The sequence below is a fragment of the Odocoileus virginianus genome, chromosome 7 (assembly GCF_023699985.2).
Source record: "Odocoileus virginianus isolate 20LAN1187 ecotype Illinois chromosome 7, Ovbor_1.2, whole genome shotgun sequence".
Lineage (NCBI taxonomy): Eukaryota > Metazoa > Chordata > Mammalia > Artiodactyla > Cervidae > Odocoileus > Odocoileus virginianus.
In genome coordinates, this window is record NC_069680.1 from 83,425,964 (window position 1) to 83,448,159 (window position 22,196).

The following is a 22,196-nucleotide window of genomic DNA, read 5'->3' on the forward strand; positions in this document are numbered from 1 at the left end:
CTGTTCTCTCGCGAGACTTGAGAGGGCGCCCAGACAGGTCCGAGATGCGGCTGCTGTGGGAATTTTCGGTTTTCATTGTACCTCTTTGGTTTCCAGATTTGTATTAACACAATGCTTATAATACCGAAGCTATGAATGGGGCGAGGTGGGGAGAGCAGTACGCGCATGTTTTTTAGTTCGAGTCACGTTTTACCACTACAAGTTCCATGCAATTTTGGAGTCCTGTCAAATCTATCAGAGGAATATTAAAAGTAAATCAGGGCTTCCTTTCGAGTCTCCAGGCTAAAGCAAGTCAGCTAATTGTCCACAACCGGCCTTCTGTGCTGCTGGTTACCCAACAGGTAAGGATATGGCTCTGAAGTGACATGGAGGTCACTGTCTTAGTGTGGTGGCGCTGGGACACGCACAGTGAGTGTGGGCACATCGCCAGGTGAGGCATCCAGGTGTAGGAAAGTTATGTTAATGATTTCTGTACATCAAAACTAAGGCAGCGCTCATTATTAGAGAAATGCAAACCAAAACCACAATGAGGTATCATCTCAAACTGGTCAGAAAGACTCATTAAAAAAATCTAGATGATAAATGCTGGAGAGAGTGGAGAAAAGGGAAGCCTCTTACACTGTTGGTGGGAATGCAAACTTATATAACCACTATGGAGAACAGCATGATTCCTTAAAAAATCTAGGACCAAAACTATCATTCAGTTCAGGTCCATTACTCAGTCGTGTCCGACTCTTTGCGACCCCATGGACTGCAGCACGCCAGGTTTCCCTGTCCATCACCAACTCCCATAGCTTACTCAAACTCATGTCCATTGAGTCAGTGATGCCATCCAACCTTCTCATCCTCTGTCGTCCCCTTCTCTTGCCTTCAGTCTTTCCTGGCATCAGATCAGTCACCATCCACAGTGATTTTGGAGCCCCCCAAAATAAAGTCTGTCACTGTATGCATTGTTTTCGCATCTACTTGCCATGATATGATGGGACCAGATGCCATGGTCTTAGTTTTCTGAATGTTGAGTTTTAAGCCAGCTTTTTCACTCTGCTCTTTCACTTTCATCAAGAAACTTTTTAGTTCTTCACTTTCTGCCATAAGGATGGTGTCATCGGCATAAATGAGGTTATTGATATTTCTCCCGGCGATCTTGATGCCAGCTTGTGCTTCATCCAGCCCAGCATTTCACATGATGTATTCTGCATATAAGTTAAATAAGCAGGGTGATAATATACAGCCTTGACATACTCTTTTCCCAATTTGGAACCAGTCCATTGTCCCATGTCCGATTTTAACTGTTGCTTCTTGACCTGCATACAGATTTCTCAGTAGGCAGGTCAGGTGGTCTGGTATTCCCATCTCTTGAAGAATTTTCCACAGTTTGTTGTGATCCACATAGTCAAAGGTTTTGGCATAGTCAATAAAGCAGAAGTAGATGTTTTACTGGAACTCTCTCGCTTTTTCGATTATCCAGTGGATGTTTGCAATTTGATCTCTGGTTCCTCTGCATTTTTTAATCCACCTTGAACATCTGGAAGTTCATGGTTCATGTACTGTTGAAGCCTGGCTTACACAATTTTGAGCATTAATTTGCTAGTGTGTGAGATGGGTGCAATTTTGTGGTAATTTGAACATTCTTTGGCATTGCCTTTCTTAGGGATTGGAATGAAAACTGACCTTTTCCAGTCCTGTGGCCACTGCTGAGTTTTCCAAATTTGCTGGCATATTGAGTGCAGCACTTTTACAGCATCATCCTTGAGGATCTGAAACAGCTCAACTGGAATTTCATCACTTCCACTAGCTTTGTTTGTAGTGATGCTTCCTAAGGCCACAGGATGCGGGGAGCCAGCCTGACTGCTCAGGCTCCTTCTCGGCTCTGAGAGAGATCAAGAGGTCCCTCTCTGTCCCGCCACCCCTGATTTATTAAAGCACAGGTTGGCCTTTTTTACCTCCCTCAAGGAAATTGCTGTAGCGATCTTTCATCTGTTTTCCTGGTGCTGATAAACTCATCATGATTGAAGCCTGTTATCTATCTAGTTAATGTTCTATTGATCTCAGTCATGTTGGGTGCTAGGGTAATACTTTACTATCCTTAAGTGGAGGAATTTAAAACATCTGTGCCTGTAGCTCTGCACATATGCAAACATTTAATCTATTAGTGACTCCTGTTGGCATATATATAGGTGTGGTGTTCTTCAATAAAGCTGTCGGTTTCAGTCGAGAGCTGACTCCGTCCCTCTCAACCCCATTCTTTCCTAGTCTTTTCTTTCCTAGTCCTTTCTTTTATTTCTCAGGTATTTCGGCGATTGCGCCCGTGACCGGTTCGTTTGCCGGCAGGCTCCGGCAAGTGGCGCCCGAACAGGGACACGAGCGGATCCCGGACTACAGCCACCCAAAAACAAGTAATCCCGCGGGCAGCGTCTGAAGTTGCAGGTATTGTGGGTGGAGAGGGTATAGTTGAGAGTAAAAATCATGGGTCAAAGTAGTAGTAAACAGTTCTTTGTTTCTACGTTAAAAATTATGCTAACTGCTCTAAAGTTTATAACTCCTAAAAATCTGCAGCCTACCTCCGGGACAGTTGAACACATTTGCAATTTCCCGGAAGACCCAAAATCTAGTAAAAAGGAGGCTGTTGCTTTAACATCTGACTCAGAGTCTGAACTCTCTCATGAGGATCAAGGAGAACTAGATGAATACAATAGAGAGAATTGGGATGCTTTTATTGTCACAAAAGGGAAGGACAAAGCATCCCCTTTTTTGGAGCTTAAAGAAATGTTAACATCCATATCACAGAGAGTGGAGCAATTAGAGTTACTGTTTCCTTCGGGTCCCAAGCCGCAGCACTTCAATACACCGTCTGTTGTGGCAGGATTGGATCCCATTCCAATTCCTCCTATGCCTCCTCCTTTGGTTGAGGCTCCCTTAATACCTACAGCTCCTGTATATTCTCCTTTGAAATTTGAAAAACCTGTCCTTTCCCCACTTCAAATGGCTGTTAAACATGCTAGAGACCAGGGAGAAAGCCTTGAGGGATATTCCATGATTTTTCCAGTCTTTGAAGACGCTAACCACCGCAGGTATCATGAGCCTGTTCCATTTAAACAGTTAAAGGAGCTTAAGCAGGCTTGTGCCCAATATGGACCCACGGCACCTTTTACATTAGCTATAATTGAGAGCCTCGGAGCCCAATATTTGCCACCCAATGATTGGAAAGCCGTTGCACGCGCCTGCCTTTCTGGAGGTGATTATTTGCTCTGGCACTCCGAGTATGGAGAAGTTTGTGGTCTTATTGAAGATCGTAATCGCCGTAATGGGTTACAAATTAATTTTGACATGCTAATGGGAGAAGGAGTCTTTAGGGCTCTTAATGCACAACTAAATTATCCAGAACAAGCTTATCTTCAGATTAGTGAAGCTGCATTAAAAGCCTGGAAGAAACTTCCCGTTTCTAATAGAAAGACTGAAGATCTTTCGAAAATTCGGCAAGGGCCTGACGAGCCTTATCAGGATTTTGTTGCTCGTCTATTAGATGCAATATCTAAGATTATAGGAGATGAAGAGGCAGGTCTTATTGTAACAAAACAGATGGCCTATGAGAATGCAAATGCTGCGTGCCAAGCCGCTCTGCGGCCTTACAGGAAAAAGGGAAATTTAACAGATTATGTTAGAATTTGTGCTGATATTGGCCCTTCTTACCTTCAAGGGCTTTCTATGGCCGCAGCTATTCAAGGAAAGTCTATTAAAGAGGTTTTGTACCAACAAGCAAGGAATAAGGGAAATATAAAAAGGAGCGGGCCACCAGGTAGTTGTTTTTTATGTGGACAAATGGGACATCGTATGGCTCAGTGCCCAAAAAGGAACAATAACCCTGATTCGGCAAAAAATCCTAATGTCTGCCCTAGATGTAAAAAGGGAAAACATTGGGCCAGAGATTGTCGTTCTAAGATTGACATAGAAGGTAAACCTCTGCCTCCTGTCTCGGGAAACTGGGTGAGGGGCCAGCCCCAGGCCCCGAAACAGTGTTATGGGGCACTCAAAGCCGAGTCACAACCAAACCTGATCGACTTGGTATCGAACACTTCTACCGAATCACCCTAGGCAGCGCAGGATTGGACTTGTGCGCTGCCGCCCATATAGTATTAACCCCAGATATGGGGATGCAAGCCATTCCTACAGGGGTATTTGGACCACTACCAAAAGGAACAGTTGGATTAATCATTGGCAGGAGCGGTTGGACCATGAAAGGATTGTCCATTTCCCCTGGCGTGATTGATGCCGACTATACTGGGGAAATTAAAATTATGGCTTGTGCCCCCTTTAACATTATTAGTATACCTATTGATCAAAGAATTGCCCAATTAATTTTATTACCCCTTCATGTGGAAGGAAAGATTGCCTCACAGAGAGAAAGGAAGGCTGGTGGTTTTGGTTCCTCTGATGTTTATTGGGTTCAATCTATTTCGACTCAAAGACCAAAATTAGAGCTCATTATTGAAGGAAAAAGATTCTCTGGAATTTTGGACACTGGTGCAGATGTGTCAGTTATAGCTGAGGAACATTGGCCACAGCATTGGCCGAAGCAAGAAGCTTGTTCTACTCTGAGGGGCATAGGTCAATCTCAAAACCCACAACAGAGTAGTGGCCTCCTTCACTGGAGTGATTTAGAAGGACATGAGGGCGATTTCCAACCCTTTATTCTGCCTCATCTCCTTGTTAATCTTTGGGGAAGAGATGTTATGCAACAAATGGGTGTATATATGTTTGCCCCAAATCAAGTCATCTCAGATATGATGATGAATCAAGGTCTACTTCCACAGCAGAGACTAGGAAAGGGTGATCAAGGAATTACTTGCCCTATTGTATCCACTCCTCGCCCCACCAGAGCAAGCCTAGGGTGTTTTTGACGGGGACCTCTGATTTTCCTGTAACTCATGCAGATCCTATCAGTTGGAAGACTGATGAGCCTGTTTGGGTTGATCAGTGGCCCCTAACCAAAGAAAAGATTTCAGCAGCTGAACAATTGGTGCAGGAACAATTGAGCTTAGGACATATTGAGCCTTCCAATTCCCCTTGGAATTCACCAATATTTGTTATAAAGAAGAAATCTGGAAAATGGAGGCTTTTGCAGGACCTCCGCAAAGTAAATGAAACCATGATTGTTATGGGACCCTTACAACCTGGCCTGCCCTCGCCTGCAGGGATCCCTCGTAAAACGTTTAAGATAATTATAGATTTAAAGGATTGTTTCTATACTATTCCACTCCATCCTGATGATTGTCAGCGATTTGCCTTTAGCATACCTTCTACTAACTTTAAGCAGCCTGCTCGGAGGTATCATTGGAAAGTTCTGCCTCAAGGGATGGCTAATAGCCCCACCTTATGTCAAAGGTTTGTCAATCATGCAATCGACCCTGTGAGAGCTGCATATCCTGATGTCTACTTAGTCCATTATATGGATGACATCTTGCTTGCATACCACCTTGAAGGTGTGCTTTTGCAAGCCTATAATTTGCTGCTCACACGGTTGTCTCAATTCGGCCTTCAAGTGGCACCAGAGAAAGTACAGAGGCTTCCTCCTTTCTCATACCTGGGATTTAAATTAGAACAGGAATCTTTTAAGGCCCAAAAACTGCAGATCCGAAAAGATAATCTAAAAACCCTTAATGATTTTCAAAAATTACTTGGGGATATAAATTGGATACGTCCATATCTTAAATTAACTACAGGTGAATTAAAGCCTTTGTTTGATATTTTAAAAGGGCCTACTGATCCTTCTTCCCCCAGGACATTTACAGATGATGGTCGAGCAGCATTAGCTAAAGTAGAAAATGCTCTTTCTCAACATTTCGCTACTTATTGTGACTTTTCTAAGCCCTGGGGTCTTTACATACTCCCTTCCAAATATACGCCTACAGCAGTTTTGTATCAGGATGCTCCATTACATTGGATTCATCTGTCCATTTCTCCTTCAAGAGTTCTTACTCCCTTTTTTGATTTTATCAGCTTGTTGATTGCTCGAGGACGCCAGCGATCTAGAGAAATGCTCGGAGCTGATCCTACATATATTTATGTACCCTATACCAAAGAGCAGCAAGACTGGCTTTTTCAGTTTAATGACTCATGGGCTTTGGCTCTCGATTCCTTTGCAGGGAGAATAATTAATCATTTACCTTCTGATAAGATTTTACATTTTGCTAGTCAACATCCTTTTATCTTTCCTAAGGTTGTTTTATCTGAACCTATTCCGGATGCGCTCTCTGTATTCACTGATGGTTCCTCTAATGGCATTGCTGCATTTGTACTTAATAATTACCCTACCTCTTGGCAAACTGCATATAGCTCTGCCCAAGAGGTAGAATTGTCTGCTGTTTATGAGGTCTGCTTACGATATAATTCGCAACCTTTTAATTTATTTACAGATAGCAAATACATTGCTCATGCTTTGCAATATATAGAAACTGTTCCCTTTATTTCTACTGTGAATTCTAACATTCAACATTTGTTACGTTCAATTCAGTCTCTGCTGCAGCAGCGCACCTTACCCTGCTTCTTTGGACATTTACGTGCTCACACTGGACTCCCTGGACCCTTATCTATGGGAAATCAAATAGCTGATTCTCACACTAGAGTTTTTCTTTCACAGGTAGAAGCGGCACAACAATCACATGCGTTACATCACCAAAATAGTAATACTCTTCGTTTGCAATTTCATATCCCTCGAGAAACTGCACGACAAATTGTTAAATCTTGTTCTGTTTGCCCTAAGTTTCTCCCAGTTCCATACCTTGGTGTTAATCCTCGCGGGCTCCTACCGAATCATCTTTGGCAAATGGATGTCACTCATGTTCCTTCTTTTGGTCGTTTAAAGTACGTTCATGTATCTATTGACACTTTTTCAGGATATATTGTGGCATCCTTACAGACTGGTGAAGCCGCAAAACATTCTATCTCACATTGTCTTTATGCTTTTTCCGTTTTAGGCACGCCAAAGATTATAAAAACTGATAATGGCCCCGGCTATGTTTCCTCTGCCTTCAAAAATTTTTGTTCCTCTTTTTCTATCACCCTAAAAACAGGCATTCCTTATAATCCACAAGGTCAAGGCATCGTGGAACGTGCCAATCAAACTTTGAAATTACAGCTTCAAAAAATACAGAGAGGAGAGCTCTACCCCCTTCTGCCTAGAAATTACCTTAATCACGCTTTATACATTTTAAACTTTTTAATTTTAGATAAAGAAGGACATTCAGCTGCGCAGAGATTTTGGGACCCTCAAATCTCTAGTAAGAAACCGATGGTCTTGTGGAAGGACCCGCTAGATAATAACTGGCATGGCCCAGATCCCGTGTTAATTTGGGGGAGGGGTTATGTATGTGTTTTTCCGCAGGATGCCGAAGTACCGCGCTGGCTTCCAGAAAGGCTGGTACGCCAGACGGAGGAGATCCCTAAACCAGCAGATGAGTCGTCTGACTCTTCAACAGAGGAATCTTCTCCCGACAAATCAGCAGATGCATGAGATTATTCTTCAAGCAAGGAGGATAACTGCAGAGACGGCTTAACCTCGACAAGCCCTAGCTTATACTGTGCTCACATTGGCTTGTGTGATAATCAATCAAGCCTTCCCTCAGGCTGAAGCCAATGCTTTTGTTTCCTGGGGCCCATTCTTAATACTGACATTTGCCGGGAGCAAAAGACTTATGTACCAACATTTGGAGGCCAGGAATTTCCAAAGTATTACATTGAAACATATGGGACTATTGCTTATCTAAAAATGTAAGATTGTAATGAATGTAACTTTTATTGCCAACAAGTCTGTTAAATGGTCAAGGACAAATTGGGAAAATAGTCCTAGTAAAAGAATTGTAAACGCAGCCATTTCCTTTGAGGAAGATATAAAGGCCATTAGTTAAAAGAAAAGGGGGAGATGCGGGGAGCCAGCCTGACTGCTCAGGCTCCTTCTCGGCTCTGAGAGAGATCAAGAGGTCCCTCTCTGTCCCGCCACCCCTGATTTATTAAAGCACAGGTTGGCCTTTTTTACCTCCCTCAAGGAAATTGCTGTAGCGATCTTTCATCTGTTTTCCTGGTGCTGATAAACTCATCATGATTGAAGCCTGTTATCTATCTAGTTAATGTTCTATTGATCTCAGTCATGTTGGGTGCTAGGGTAATACTTTACTATCCTTAAGTGGAGGAATTTAAAACATCTGTGCCTGTAGCTCTGCACATATGCAAACATTTAATCTATTAGTGACTCCTGTTGGCATATATATAGGTGTGGTGTTCTTCAATAAAGCTGTCGGTTTCAGTCGAGAGCTGACTCCGTCCCTCTCAACCCCATTCTTTCCTAGTCTTTTCTTTCCTAGTCCTTTCTTTTATTTCTCAGGTATTTCGGCGATTGCGCCCGTGACCGGTTCGTTTGCCGGCAGGCTCCGGCAACAGGATGCCTGGCTCTAGGTGAGTGTTCACACCATCATGGTTATCTGGGTCATGAATATCTCTTTTGTATAGTTTTTCTGTATATTCTTGCCACCTCTTCTTAATATCTTCTGCTTCTGTTAGGTCCATACAATTTCTGTCCTTTATTGTGCCCATCTTTACATAAAATGTTCCCTTGGTATCTCTAATTTCCTTGAAGAGATCTCTAGTCTTTCCCATTCTGCTGTTTCCCTCTATTTCTTTGTATTGATAACTGAGGAAGGCTTTCTTATCTTTCCTTGCTGTTCCTTGGAACTCTGCATTCAGATGGGTGTATCTTTCCTTTTCTCCTTTACCTTTAGCTTCTCTTCTTTTCTTAGCTATTTGTAAGGACACCTCAGACAACCATTTTGCCTTTTTACATTTCTTTTTCTTGGAGATGGTCTTGATCACTGCCTCCTGTACAATGTCATGAACCGTCTTCCATAGTTCTTCAGGCACTCTGTCTATCAGATCTAATCCCTTGAATCTATTTGTCACTTCCACTGTATAATCATAAGGGATTTGATTTAGGTCATACCTGAATGGTCTAGCAGTTTTCCCTACTTTCTTCAATTTAAGTCTGAATTTGGCATTAAGGAGTTCATGGTCTGAGCCATAGTCAGCTCCCAGTCTTGTTTTTGCTGACTGTATAGAGCTTCTCCACCTTTTACAGCAAAGAATATAATCAATCTGATTTCAGTATTGACCATCTGGTGATGTCCATGTGTAGAGTGGTCTTTTGTGTTGTTGGAAGAGAGTGTTTGCCATGACCAGTGCATTCTCTTGGTAAACCTCTGCTAGCCTTTGCTCTGCTTCATTTTATACTCCAAGGCCAAATTTGTCTGTTTCTCCAGGTATTTCTTGACTTCCTACTTTTCCATTTCAGTCCCCTATGATGAGAAGGACATCTTTTTTGGGTGTTAGTTCTAGAAGGTCTTGTAGGTCTTCATAGAAACATTCAAATTCAGCTTCTTCAGTTTTAGTGGTTGGAACATAGACTTGGATTACTGTGATATTGAATGATTTGCCTTGGGAACGAACAGAGATCATGGTCATTTTTGAGACTGCACCCAAGTACTACATTTTGGACTCTTGTTGACTATGATGGCTACTCCATTTCTTCTAAGAGATTCTTGCCCACAGTAGTAGATATAATGGTCATCTGAATTAAATTCACCCATTCCAGTCCACTTTAGTTCACTGATTCCTAAAATGTCAATGTTCACTCTTGCCATCTCCTGTTTGACCACTTCCAATTCTAGTTTTGGTAGTTCCAAAACTACTACATGGCCCAGCATTCCCACTACTGGGCATATACTCTAAGGAAATGGAATTGAAGCAGACACATGTACCCCAGTGTTTCTTGCAATGCTACTTATAACGGGAAATGGAAGCAACCTAGATGTCTGTTGGTATATGAATGGATAAGGAAGTTGTGGTACATATACACAATGGACTATTACTCAGCTATAAAAAGGAACACCATCTAAGTCCGTTCTAATGAGGTGGATAAACCTAGAAACTATTATATAGACTGTCAAAAAGAGAAAGACAGCTATCATATATTAATGCATATATATGGAATCTTGAAAACTGCTACTGATGATGCTATGTGCAGGGCAGCAAAGGAGACACAGGTATAAAGACAGACATTTGGACCCAGTGGGGGAGGAGAGGATGGGATGATTTGGGAGAATAGCATTGAAACCTATACATTACCATATGTAAAATAGATAGCCAGTGCGAGTTTGATGTATGACACAGGGAACCCAGAGTAAGCATTCTTTGACAACCTGGCAGGATGGCAGGGGGAGGGAGTGTGAGGGGTTCAGGAGGGAGGGGACATGGGTATGCCTATGGCCAATTCATGCTGATGAATTCACATCACAATATTGTCAAGTAATTATCCTCCGATTAAAATAAATAAAATTGAAAAACTAATGTATCTACATAAATGCTGAGGTGAAGGAGACTTATAGCTCTAGCCTGGTTTCAAGGAGACATACTTCTAACCTCAAAAAGCTAGCCAGCTAGGTTGAAACCAAGGTCCACAAGTAGCCTTGAATGCCATAGCAAGGAATTTGGACTTTATTTGGTATAAGTTATTTTGAGTGAATTGTTACTGGGTAGGGGAGGTCAAAGAAGACCCTCTCTCACGGACTTCCATTCTTGGTTCTTCAGATTCCTCAGAAGAATCTGAGGTCTTACCTATGGCAAAAGCAAGTTTATTAAGGGAAGAAGACAAGGAGCACCTCGAAAGAGAGGTGGGCCAAGCCAACAGTCACTGGCACCAGAATGATGAGGTATGGCAATTTTTAAAATGGGGTTTTTACATATTTAGGTGGGCGTGGACTGACAGTTTTGATTGATAGGTGTAAGTTACATAACAACAGGCTCTATAACCCATGTCTTTCCCATAATTCAGACCGATATAATCAGATGTATGTATGTATAGAATATTTATGAACCCTTAATGGGCTCCTGGCTGCTTAAGGTTACTTGTGTTGAGGACACAGCTGTGTACCAAGGGCACATGTGCCCAGTTGTAGATGCCCCTGTTGTTAGTTTGTATCCACTGTGTAGGTACAGAGCTTGTGCTGGAATTGGAAAAGTGTGGTTATTTTGTAACATATTTGTGAGCCATCCTGGGGCAGCAATGGGGCATGTCTGGGGTGGGATTTAGAGGTCAGGTTTCTTCCTTTTCTGCTCAGCCACCCTTTGTTGCTCATGCCTAACTTTCTAACTAACATTAATAAATGTGATTATATTGATGTTTGGAAACCTAGCAGTACAAATATCAATACAAAAGATGGATTCTACTAATAAGAAATTCAACTCAGTGCAATCTTTTGGGGAGGCTCTTGCAGTGGTCTAATGAAAGATAGTTGTGACCAGAATGTGGTTAGGGTTGGTGTGGTTTAAAAGGAAATGACAGGTATGAGACATTTGTAAGAGCAGAATTTTTAAATAGAACTTGATTAGAGAGAAGTTTATATTTCCAAAAAATAGCAAGGAGAGATAAGAAAGCCTTCCTCAATGATCAGTGCAAAGAAATAGAGGAAAACAATAGAATGGGAAAGACTAGAGATCTCTTCAAAAAATTAGAGATACCAAAGGAACATTTCACACAAAGATGGGCTCAATGAAGGACAGAAATGGTACGGACCTAACAAAAGCAGAAGATATTAAGAAGAAGTGGCAAGAATGCACAGAACAGTACAAAAAGATCTTCACAATCCAGATAACCACGATGGTGTGATCACTCACCTAGAGCCAGACATCCTGGAATCTGAAGCCAAGTGGGCCTTAGGAGGCATCCCTACGAACAAAGCTAGTGGAGGTGACGGAATTCCAGTTGAGCTATTTCAAATCCTGAAAGATGATACTGTGAAAGTGCTGCACTCAATATGCCAGCAAATTTGGAAAACTCAGCAGTGGCCACAGGACTGGAAAAGGTCAGTTTTCATTCCAATTCCTAAGAGAGGCAATGCCAAAGAATGCTGAAACTACCACACAACTGCACACATCTCACATGCTAGCAAAGCAATGCTCAAAATTCTCCAATCCAGGCTTCAGCAATTCATGAACCGTGAACTTCCAGACATTCAAGCTGGTTTTGGAAAAGGCAGAGGAACCAAAGACCAAATTGCTAACATCCGTTGGATTACTGAAAAAGCAAGAGAGTTCCAGAAAAACATCTACTTCTGCTTTATTGACTATGCCAAAGCCTTTGACTGTGTGGATCACAGTAAACTGTGGAAAATTCTGAAACAGATGGGAATACCAGACCACCTGACCTGCCTCCTGAGAAACCTGTATGCAGGTCAGGAAGCAAGAGTTAGAATTGGACATGGAACAACAGACTGTTTCCAAATCGGAAAAGGAGTACGTCAAGGCTTTATATTGTCATCCCACTTATCTAACTTATATGTAGAGTACATCATGCGAAATGCCAGGCTGGATGAAGCTGGAATCAAGATTGCTGGAAGAAATATCAATAACCTCATTTATGCAGATGACACCACCCTTATGGCAGAAAGTGAAGACGAACTAATGAGCCTCTTGATGAAAGTGAAAGAGGAGAATGAAAAAGTTGGCTTAAAGTTCAACGTTCAGAAATCAAAGATCATGGCATCTGGTCCCATCACTTCATGGCAAATAGATGGGAAAACAGTGGAATCAGTGGCAGACTTTATTTTGGGGGGCTCCAAAATCACTGCACATGGTGATTGCAGCCATGAAATTAAAAGACACTTGCTCCTTGGAAGAAAAGTTATAACCATCCTAGAAAGCATATTAAAAAGGAGAGACATTACTTTGTCAACAAAGGTCTGTCTAGTCAAGACTATGTTTTTTCCAGTAGTCATGTATGGAGGTAAGAGTTGGACTATAAAGAAAGCTGAGCTCAGAAGAATTGATGCTTTTGAACTGTGGTGTTGGAGAAGACTCTTGAGAGTCCCTTGGACTGCAAGGAGATCCTAAAGGAAATCAGTCCTGAATATTCATTGGAAGGACTGATGTTGAAGCTGAAACTCCAATACTTTGGCCACCTGATGTGAAGAGCTAACACATTGGAAAAGACCCTGATGTTGGGAAAGATTGAAGGTGAGAGAAGGGGACGACAGAGGATGAGATGGTTGGATGGCATCACCGACTCAATGGACATGAGTTTTGAGTAAACTCCGGGAGTTGGTGATGGACAGGGAGGCCTGGCACACTACAGTCCATGGGGTCGGAAAGGGTCGGACACGACTGAGCGACTTAGGTGAGTGTGAGTGAGACAAGTTACAGGTGAAAATTTTCTGCTATTAAAAGAGAAAAAATTGATGAGTTACAGATTTTTTTTTTTCTTTTTTTTAATATTTATTTTTGGCTGAGAAGAGTCCTAGTTGGTGCATCAGGATCTTCCTTGCCTCATCCTTGTGGGTTCACTCTAGTTGTAGCGCGGGCTCAGTAGTTGCTATCTGGGGGCTTAATTGTCTGTGGGATCTTGGTTCTCCAACTAGGGACTGAACTCCCCACCCTTGTATTGCAAGCCTTTCTTAACCACTGGACCACCAGGGAAGTCTCCCACAGATTTGAATTTTAAAGATTACTTTGGGTTTGTTGGCTAGATAGAATTTGAGATACCTGCCAGACGTTACGTATGTTCAGCTTGAGACAACTTTATAATCGATAGTTAAACTATATGACATTGAACACAAAAGAACCTTGTGAGACGCAAAGACAAGTTCAGGACTAGAGGGACTTGGTGCTTTAGTGTGAACTCATGGGGAGATTTCACTGGAGTGTGTCAATAGAAGACACGGCTCTTGGCCTTCGGAATCTTCCTGTCTAAGAGGAAGCTTATCTAGTGACATGCTTAATAGATGGGTGACACGGAGCAGTAAATCACAACATGTTCACAAGTGAAAAGTGACGAGGTATTCAGCTCATGTGTGCTAGACAAACAGTAGATAAAATTCCTCACTGAAGATACCTATGGTATGTCTTTTGAGTAAGGTTAATAATGTGGAATATTAGCACTTAGTTTATAGACAAAGAAACCAGTGTTCCTCCTTCATAAGAACATTATTCCCAAAATGCATAAAGTTTCTTACATGGATGATAAATGCTCTACCCAGACACTTTTACACCACTGACATTACAATATAGAGTAAGATTTTTTCATTGTAAATAATGTTAAATGTTGCAAGTAAATGTTTTGTTGTTTGTTGCTGTTGTTTAGTCATTAAGTCATGTCTGACTCATATATATGGAATCTAAAAAGAATGATACAAATAAGTTAGAAAACAGAAATCAAAAAGGAATGAAATGAGGATGATAAATTTGGAATTTGGATTAACAGATACAGACTACTATATAAAATAAACAACAGAGACTTACTGTATAGCACAGAAAACTGTATTCAATACCTTATAATAACCCATAATGAAAAAGAATCTTAAAATAAACATACATATATGTATGCCTGAAACTAACAAATCATTATTAATCCACTGTACCTAAATTTAAAAAGTGTCTGCTGTTTGGCAAATAATAAATAAAATAACATTTGTTTTAATAAGAATTTACTAAGTGCCAGGCACTGTTCTAAGAATTTTGTGAATATGAATTCACTTAATACTTATATTTATGAAGTTGACACTATAACTACCTCATTTTTTTTGGATAAGGAAAATAATTCACAAACTGTTAAGAAACTAGTACATGATCACAGGGCCAGGATTTGAGCTGGGTAGTTTGCTACAGAATCCAGGCTCTAAGCTACTGCTCTGTGCTGTTTTTCTGTTTGACTCTATGAACATGGAAAATTTTTAAATGTCATAGCTAGACCTTTACTTAGGGCTTCCCTGGTGGTTCAGTGGTTAAAAATCTACCTGCCAATTCAAGGAGTTGTGGGTTTGATCCCTAGGTCAGGAAAATCCCCTGGAGTAAGAAATGGAAACCCAGTCCAGTATTCTTGCCTGGGAAGTTCATGGACAGGGAACCTAGAGGACTACAGTCCATGGAGTTGTAAAGAATCAGACATGATTTAATAACTTTAATAACACTCTCTTTGACATATTCTGCTGTTTGTAAAGATGACATAACTGTTATGCTCAGAATGTGTGCAGTGTTAGAACATGGGTCTCCTGTCCTTTGTTTTGTTTTTTCACCCCTTTCTATGAGCACAGATACTTTTGGATGGGGGGCACCATAGCTTTTCCATCTTGCTGTTGTTAAATCAAGGACAGACTTATGATCAGAATCATGGTTACCACTTCCCTTATCATACACATGGAAAAGCTGCTGTCAGTAAGCACAAATAATCTAAAGAAATTCTATAATTTTTTTTGCGGTACCAAGGCTGTGCATTGCCTTTTCAGTTTGTATGTTAAACTTGCCAGAATTTGATACGGGAAATTCCTTCACTTAAGGAGGACAGGGATTTACTTCCCTGGTGGTCCAGGGATTAAGACTTTGCCTTCCAATGCACAGGGTGTGGGATTGATACCTGGCTGAGGAGCTAAGATCCACACACACTTTGGCCAAAAAGCCAAAACATAAAACAGAAGCAATATAGTAACAATTCAATAAAGACTTTGAAAATGGTCCACATAAAAAAAATCTTAAAAGAAGGATAAAGAGGAAAACAGGCCAGTAGGAGGGAAGGGGTTAAGGGGGTTGGATTATAAGCAAAGAAATCACTAGTGATAAAGGGAATGAATGACTGAAACCCCACTCTTGAAAAATCTGTCTTCAGAAAGGAGTGAGCATTGGAAAGATGCAGCATCTTAAGCATTCAAGATGGTTGTTATTGTCTAGTCACTAAGTTATGTCTGATTCTTGCAACTCCATAGATTGTAGCCCACCAGGCTCCTCTGTCCATGGGTTTTCCCAGGCAAGAATACTAGAGTGGGTTACCATTTTCTTCTCCAGGGGATCTTCCCAACCCAGGGATCGAACCCATGTCTCCTGCTTGCCAGGTGGATTCTTTACCACTGAGCCCCCTCAGAAGACCTTTGAAGATGGATGGGTTCATTAATAAGCTAAATGGTACACATGGTTGATTGGAATGGTTTGGTGAGACTTACATGCCAGTCCTTGGCAATTAGAAATGTGGCAGAGGAGTTCTGGGCACAGCAGTCCTGGATTAAAATATTGGCTTCTCCATTTCATAACCATGTAACTCTGGCTCAAGTTCATCACCTCTGGGAAATTTCATCCCAGAATATCTCATACATTCTCAAGCTGTAGTGTGCATGTTAACACGCAAATTCTTGGGTTCTACTTCCAGGGATTTTAATTTACTAAGTCTGAAAATGGGCCCATAGATAACACATTTGTAACTAGTGTCCAGATGATTCTGAGAACCATCACCCTAATTTCTAGCACATTGAGGACAGATGGATTACTTTTTGTGATGTTTGTAATAAGAAGAATGTTATATATATATAAAAAAAGAAGAATGTTATTATCATCAAGCCAATAGAATAACAGAATGACTCATGCAATCAAAGTTCTCTCTCTCATGCTTTCCAGGTAAAATGGAGGGAAAGAAATGGTAGCCTTTAGTGATGAAGCATTGCTGTCAACATGCCCCAAGCCAAGAGAAGAAATACAGCAGCAGCAACAGCCCAACTCACAGATTGTAAGAAACCCCCTCAATAGCCTGAACCCTAGATTGAAGACTCCAAGGCCATTGTACTGACCCAGGGAAGACAGGCTATAGGTCCCTTAGCCTGGGTACCCTTTTGCCTTCAGCAATAGGGAAGGGTTAAAAGACATAATTTAATTCATGAAGTCTTTCTTTCACATGCAGATCAACACTGTTGGGCCTTTTGACCTAGACCATCTTGTTAAGACTAATATAAATAACCGTCTTGTTAAGACTAATGTAAATAGCTACTCTTTAATGGGACTGGGTTTTAAGTTGGGTAAATTACTATCTGTATAATTTAGACTCCTCCAAGACAAAGGTGAATATAGTCAAAGCTATAGTTTTTCCAGTAGCCATGTACAAATATGAGAATTGGACCATAAAGAAAGGCTGACTGCTGAAGAATTGATGCTTTTGAACTGTAGTGCTAAAGAAGACTCTTGAGAGTCCCTTGGACTGCAAGGAGATCCAACCAGTCAATCCTAAAGGAGATCAATCCTGAATATTCATTGGAAGGACTGATGCTGAAGCTGAAGCTCTAATACTTTGGCCACATGATGCAAAGAGCTGACTCATTCGAGAAGTCCCTGATGCTGGGAAGGATTGAGGTCAGGAGAAGAGGGTTACAGAGGATGAGATGGTTAGATGGCATCACCGACTCAATGGACATGAGTCTGAGCAAACTACTCTGGGAGACAGTGAAGGACAGGGAAGCCTGGTGTGCTACAGTCCATGGGATCACAAAGCGTTGGATACAACTGAGCAACAACAAAAATGTAGCCAGCTGTTGTTTCCATAGTTAGTAAGATTCTTGTCTTTTGAAATCTGGGAAGTAAACCAAGCCTTGATAACTTCATGAAGCAGCCCGTCCTTCAGGAGATTCTGATTATAAATAATCTGCTGCTGCTGCTAAGTCACTTCAGTCGTGTCCGACTCTGTGTGATCCCATAGACGGCAGCCCACCAGGCTCCCCCGTCTAGTTAGATACTAATATAACTATCTAGAAAGTTCCATTTCACAGTGTTACGTAGAATAGGAAACAAGAGTCCAAAATGGCAGTGGCTAAAAGACATGGAAGGAAAAAGTCCACAAAAATAGAACAAAAGAAGGTCAAAGGGAGGTCTGAGGACTGGCGTGAGGACCTCAGAAACAGCACTCCAGGCTAGCCCAGTTTACATAGGGCAGGCCCAGAGGGGAGGGAAAAACATAAAAAGAGAAGCCAAAGGGCCGGGGCTCTCTCTTCTCTTCTCGTCTTTGGGTCAGCATTCCCTCACGCCTTGAGCATGTATTTTCCTGCTGTTTTCTAAATAAAACTGAGCTGTAACACGGAGCTGTAACACTGATCTGTCTAAGAGCTATAGCATGGTATGTTTGAGACCCAAGAGCTCTGACATGGTCTGTCCAAGAGCTGTGACGCACCGAGGGCTTTACTGTCCATCACTTCAAATCTTTGTTGTGACGAGACAGAACTGAGGAGATGACACTGGCCTGACAACGGTTCCTCTTCTATGTGCTTGCCACAGGATTAGGTCCTTTACAGATTCTCTTTCTTTAACCCTCACAGCAACCCCATGAAATTATTGATGATAAAACTAACTTGGAGAAGTTAAAACATATACAAGTATGAATTTACACAACAATTAAGTGGAAAGGCTGGCACTAAAATTCAGTGTTGCTTCTCTGAGGGAGAAAGAAAAAGCTTATCTTCATCCCAATAAATCCTTTTAGCTCATTCATTTCTGCTCAAAGAGAGTATTACTATAGCAGAAAACTGACACTATCCAATTCAGAAATGCATTTTGATACAGAGAAACAATTAAATAACACCACATGGAAACAGAGGCAAATGCAGGATGTGGTACATTACATGAGAAAACTGACCTTGTTTAATTGAGTCAAGGGCAGAGAGAAAGGAGGAAGAGAAGGAGGCTGCTACACAATATGGATGGACCTAGAGATTCCCATACCTAGTGAAGTAAGTCAGACAGAGAAGGAGAAATATCTTATGACATCCCTTAAATGTAGAATCTAAGAAGACTTGATACAAATGAACTTATTTACAAAACAGATGCACAGACTTAGAGAATGGACTTAATGGTTATAGTGGCTAGGGAGGGCAGATGGCAGGGAGGTATAGTGAGGGAATTTGGGATGGACATATACAAACTGCTATATTTATAATGGATAACCAGCCTACTGTATAGCACACGGCACTCTCCTCAGTGTTGTGTGGCAGTCTGGGTGGGGAGGAGTTCGGGGGGAGAATGAACACATGTGTATGTATGGTTGTGTAACAGCTGCTGTGCACCTCAGACTATCTTTATCACAACATTGCTAATTGGCTACACTCCAACATAAAATAAAAAGTTGAAAAAGAGAAAGAAGGAGGCAGCTCCAAATTAAGAGTTTTAAGAGACGTAACCACCAATGTCAAGAGTGGACCTTCTTTGGATTCTTATTTAAGCTATCTAAGAAATAGCATGTTTAACACAATAAGGGCAATTTGAATATAAATGTCTATCATTTAGACGAAACATAGGAATGATTGTTAACATTGTGTGAATCTCATTAAGATTATTTAAGAAAATATTCCTCTGCATGAGAGATGCCAACTGAAGTTGTAGGAATGAAAGAATGATGCCTGGAACACTTCACAATGCTGCAGGATTTTTCTAAAAAATGGAATAGGCAAAGCAAATGTGCCAGTCTTGATCATTAGTGAATCTATATGAGAAATGTATGTGGGGTCATTATTTTTGATACTTTTGTGTATGTTTTGAACCTTTTCTAATAAAAAAAAGTTAGTGAGTTTTGTTTCCCATGTTTCTTCAGATCAACCCTGTGATCTATGAACCTCTGACAGTGTAGTGGTGGGTCTTCAGGACTGTAGGAATTAACCATGATGTATAATAATGTTTCTGGGGGGAATTTCTTTTCCTTGCTGCAGTTGTGAGCTTCTGGACAGCTCAGAATTAAGTTTTGATGGCTGTCCCAAGTAGCACTTAAACTAAGGAGCATTTGTAAGTAGGTTATGTATAAATAGCAGGCTTCCTATTTATAGATCTTCAAGGCCAAATGTGTTTGCAATTCCTTCTGACCTTGCCTCATTTCTCAATGTCAGCTGCATAACTACAAGAAGAAATGCCCTCCCTACCTTTCCTGTGTATGTATATATTATATCTTAATTTACTGCTGTAACTTTCCACCAGCTATCAATATTTTAAGGTAATAAGCACAATTTACATTTAAAAGTTTATTTTTCCTTAAAATATGGATGTGTTTATCATGTCTTGAACTGGAACTTCAAAAGGGAAATTTCACTCTGTAAGTAGGTGTATATGTATCAATCATAAAATGCTGAGTGCATAGTAACATTTCCAAATTTTAGATAAAAGTATGGGAACCTCTAAGACCAGATCCCAACCAACTTCTCACCTTTATTTCTGCCATCCAAATTGAGCCATTTACAGTTACTCTTTTATACACAAAGTTTCCTTTTCTCAATGCTGGATTTACGATCTGCTTTCCTTCTGCCTAGGATATTCTCTCTCCTCCACAAGCCTCAAACTTGAGCTCTCTTTAAGTCTAACTCAAATACCATGTCCTTTTTGAAGTTCTTTTCTGGTGGTGCTGGCTGGATGTGATCTTTCTTTTCCCAAAGATTGAATTTCTTTTGCAAGCTCTTTCTGTCTTGGAGTGATCTTCTGACCCACATGAGTTGCTGACCCTCATTCCCCATAAGCTGCTCCATAATGGTCTTTCTTTTAATGAACTTAGATCTTGTTTCTGTACATTGGATCTGGATATATTTGACATATGTCTAAATGGAGAATATAATTTTTAAGGTTTTTAAAACAACATTTATTTCTTAAAAGTTAACATGTGCATAATAGGAAACCAAAAAACACAAGAAGCAAAAAAACAGAGTCATTTATAAGCACAAGCGGTTGATGGTTTGATGTGTCCTTCTAGATCCCATTTGTGTATTTTCACAACCAAGCTTCTATTTTTATGTAATTAAGATCATACAGTTATATATCATGTTCTTTCACACATCATGCATATTTACCATTTCAAAGTCCCAAAGATATGACAGTTTTTATAACCAAGCATATACTATATCTATATGACTTACTCGTGCAGAGGACTAAGTCTGGAAAATACCCTGAGCTAAAAATGTAAAAAATAAATATTTAAAAGAAAGCTCTGATTCCTCTCAATTTGCAGTGTTCTTTTGTATGGAATAGTGTTTTCTAGAAACCAAGGACAACCTCACAGAATGCGCGGACCTTTTCAAAGAGACCCTACTGTGTTCAATTTGCCTTAGATTTTGAAGTCATGGTTGACTGAATCCAAGGTCCTAGGTTTTAAATGAAAGTAAACAGGATTAAGCACTCTTTCCTCCGTGCCAGTTTTCTGATACCTGGGCTTCTCTGCAGGTTTCCTTTCTGTCGAGGCAGCGGGTGTGAACATTCTCTGAAGACTTCTCAGTGCCCACCAGACAGCAGGAGGGCCAGGACCCCTGCTGCAGCTGCGGCTGAGGCTGTAAATGATACCAGGCAAGTGTGAGCTCTGCCTTCTTTGAAAGGATTACTCTTAATGCACGCAACGACCTAAGGAAACTGTAATCCAGCCCAGCTAGAAACAGACTCCGTGTTCAGTTAGCTCAGATTTTCTTAAATAATTCCTCCCTTTCATGGAAATGTCAGTCTTCTCCTTTGTTTCTCCACTCCCCACCTGCAAAGCCTGGCATATCAGGGAAATACTACCTGCCATAAATACAAAGAATTCAATATTTAAGTGTGACTACTCAGCTCATCTTCCCCAGGCCCCACATAAAGGGTCATGGTCACACCTCACACCCATGGCTACAGTCAAAAAAAAAAAAAAAAAAAAGAAGGAAAAGAACAAATGTCTGCCAGGACATGTAGAAATTAGAACCCTGTGCACTGTGGGTGGGATTGTAAAATGGTGCAACCATTATGGAAAAGGGTATGGCAGTATTATATGGACTGAATTGTGTTCTCCCAAAATTCATATGTGGTAGACATAACCCCCAAAGTCACGGCTTGAGACAGGGCCTTTAAGGGGTAATTAATGTTAAATGATGTTGTTAAGGTAGAGCCAAAATCCAATAGGACTGTTGTCCTTTTAAGGAAAAGAAGAGACACCAGGAGTGTGTACACACAGACAAAAGCCCGCAAGAAGACGCTGTGAGAAGGTGGCCATTTGCAGGCCAAGGAGATAGGCCTCATTGTTACTGAGTCCAAGCTTGCTCTGGTTGCTGCTCGATAGGCCAATAAATCCGAGAGACGAGGTGTTGAGGCAAGGAATATGATTTTACAGGAAGAGCCATCTGACTGAGAAGATGGCAGACTAACGTCTTAAAATAGCCGTCCTGTCGGGGCCGGGATGCCAGGTTCTTTTATGGATCAGAGATGGGGGGAAATGAGGAAACAAAGCAAAAAGCCCATTTAGTATTTTGCAAATATCTCCTAGAATGGCAAGCCTCAGGCAGGGGGATGTACTAGTAACTCAAGAATGTGACAGTTGGGAGGGAGGTGGGAGGGGGGTTCAGGATGGGGAACACATTTAAATCCAT

General features: G+C 41.1%; 2 long non-coding RNA genes across 3 annotated transcripts; both read left to right on the forward strand.

The window, feature by feature from the left end:
- Positions 1-32: 32 nt before the first annotated feature.
- On the forward strand, positions 33-21,203 carry LOC139036094 (uncharacterized). Of its 2 annotated transcripts, none has more exons than XR_011488837.1 (3): positions 33-341; positions 10,633-10,754; positions 21,034-21,203. It is a non-coding gene; the product is annotated as an uncharacterized lncRNA (long non-coding RNA). The 2 variants fall into 2 exon arrangements; XR_011488838.1 differs by lacking the exon at positions 21,034-21,203 and adding an exon at positions 16,477-19,403.
- On the forward strand, positions 1,835-8,331 carry LOC139036095 (uncharacterized). Its single transcript, XR_011488839.1, has 2 exons — positions 1,835-2,427; positions 7,382-8,331. It is a non-coding gene; the product is annotated as an uncharacterized lncRNA (long non-coding RNA).
- Positions 21,204-22,196: the final 993 nt, after the last annotated feature.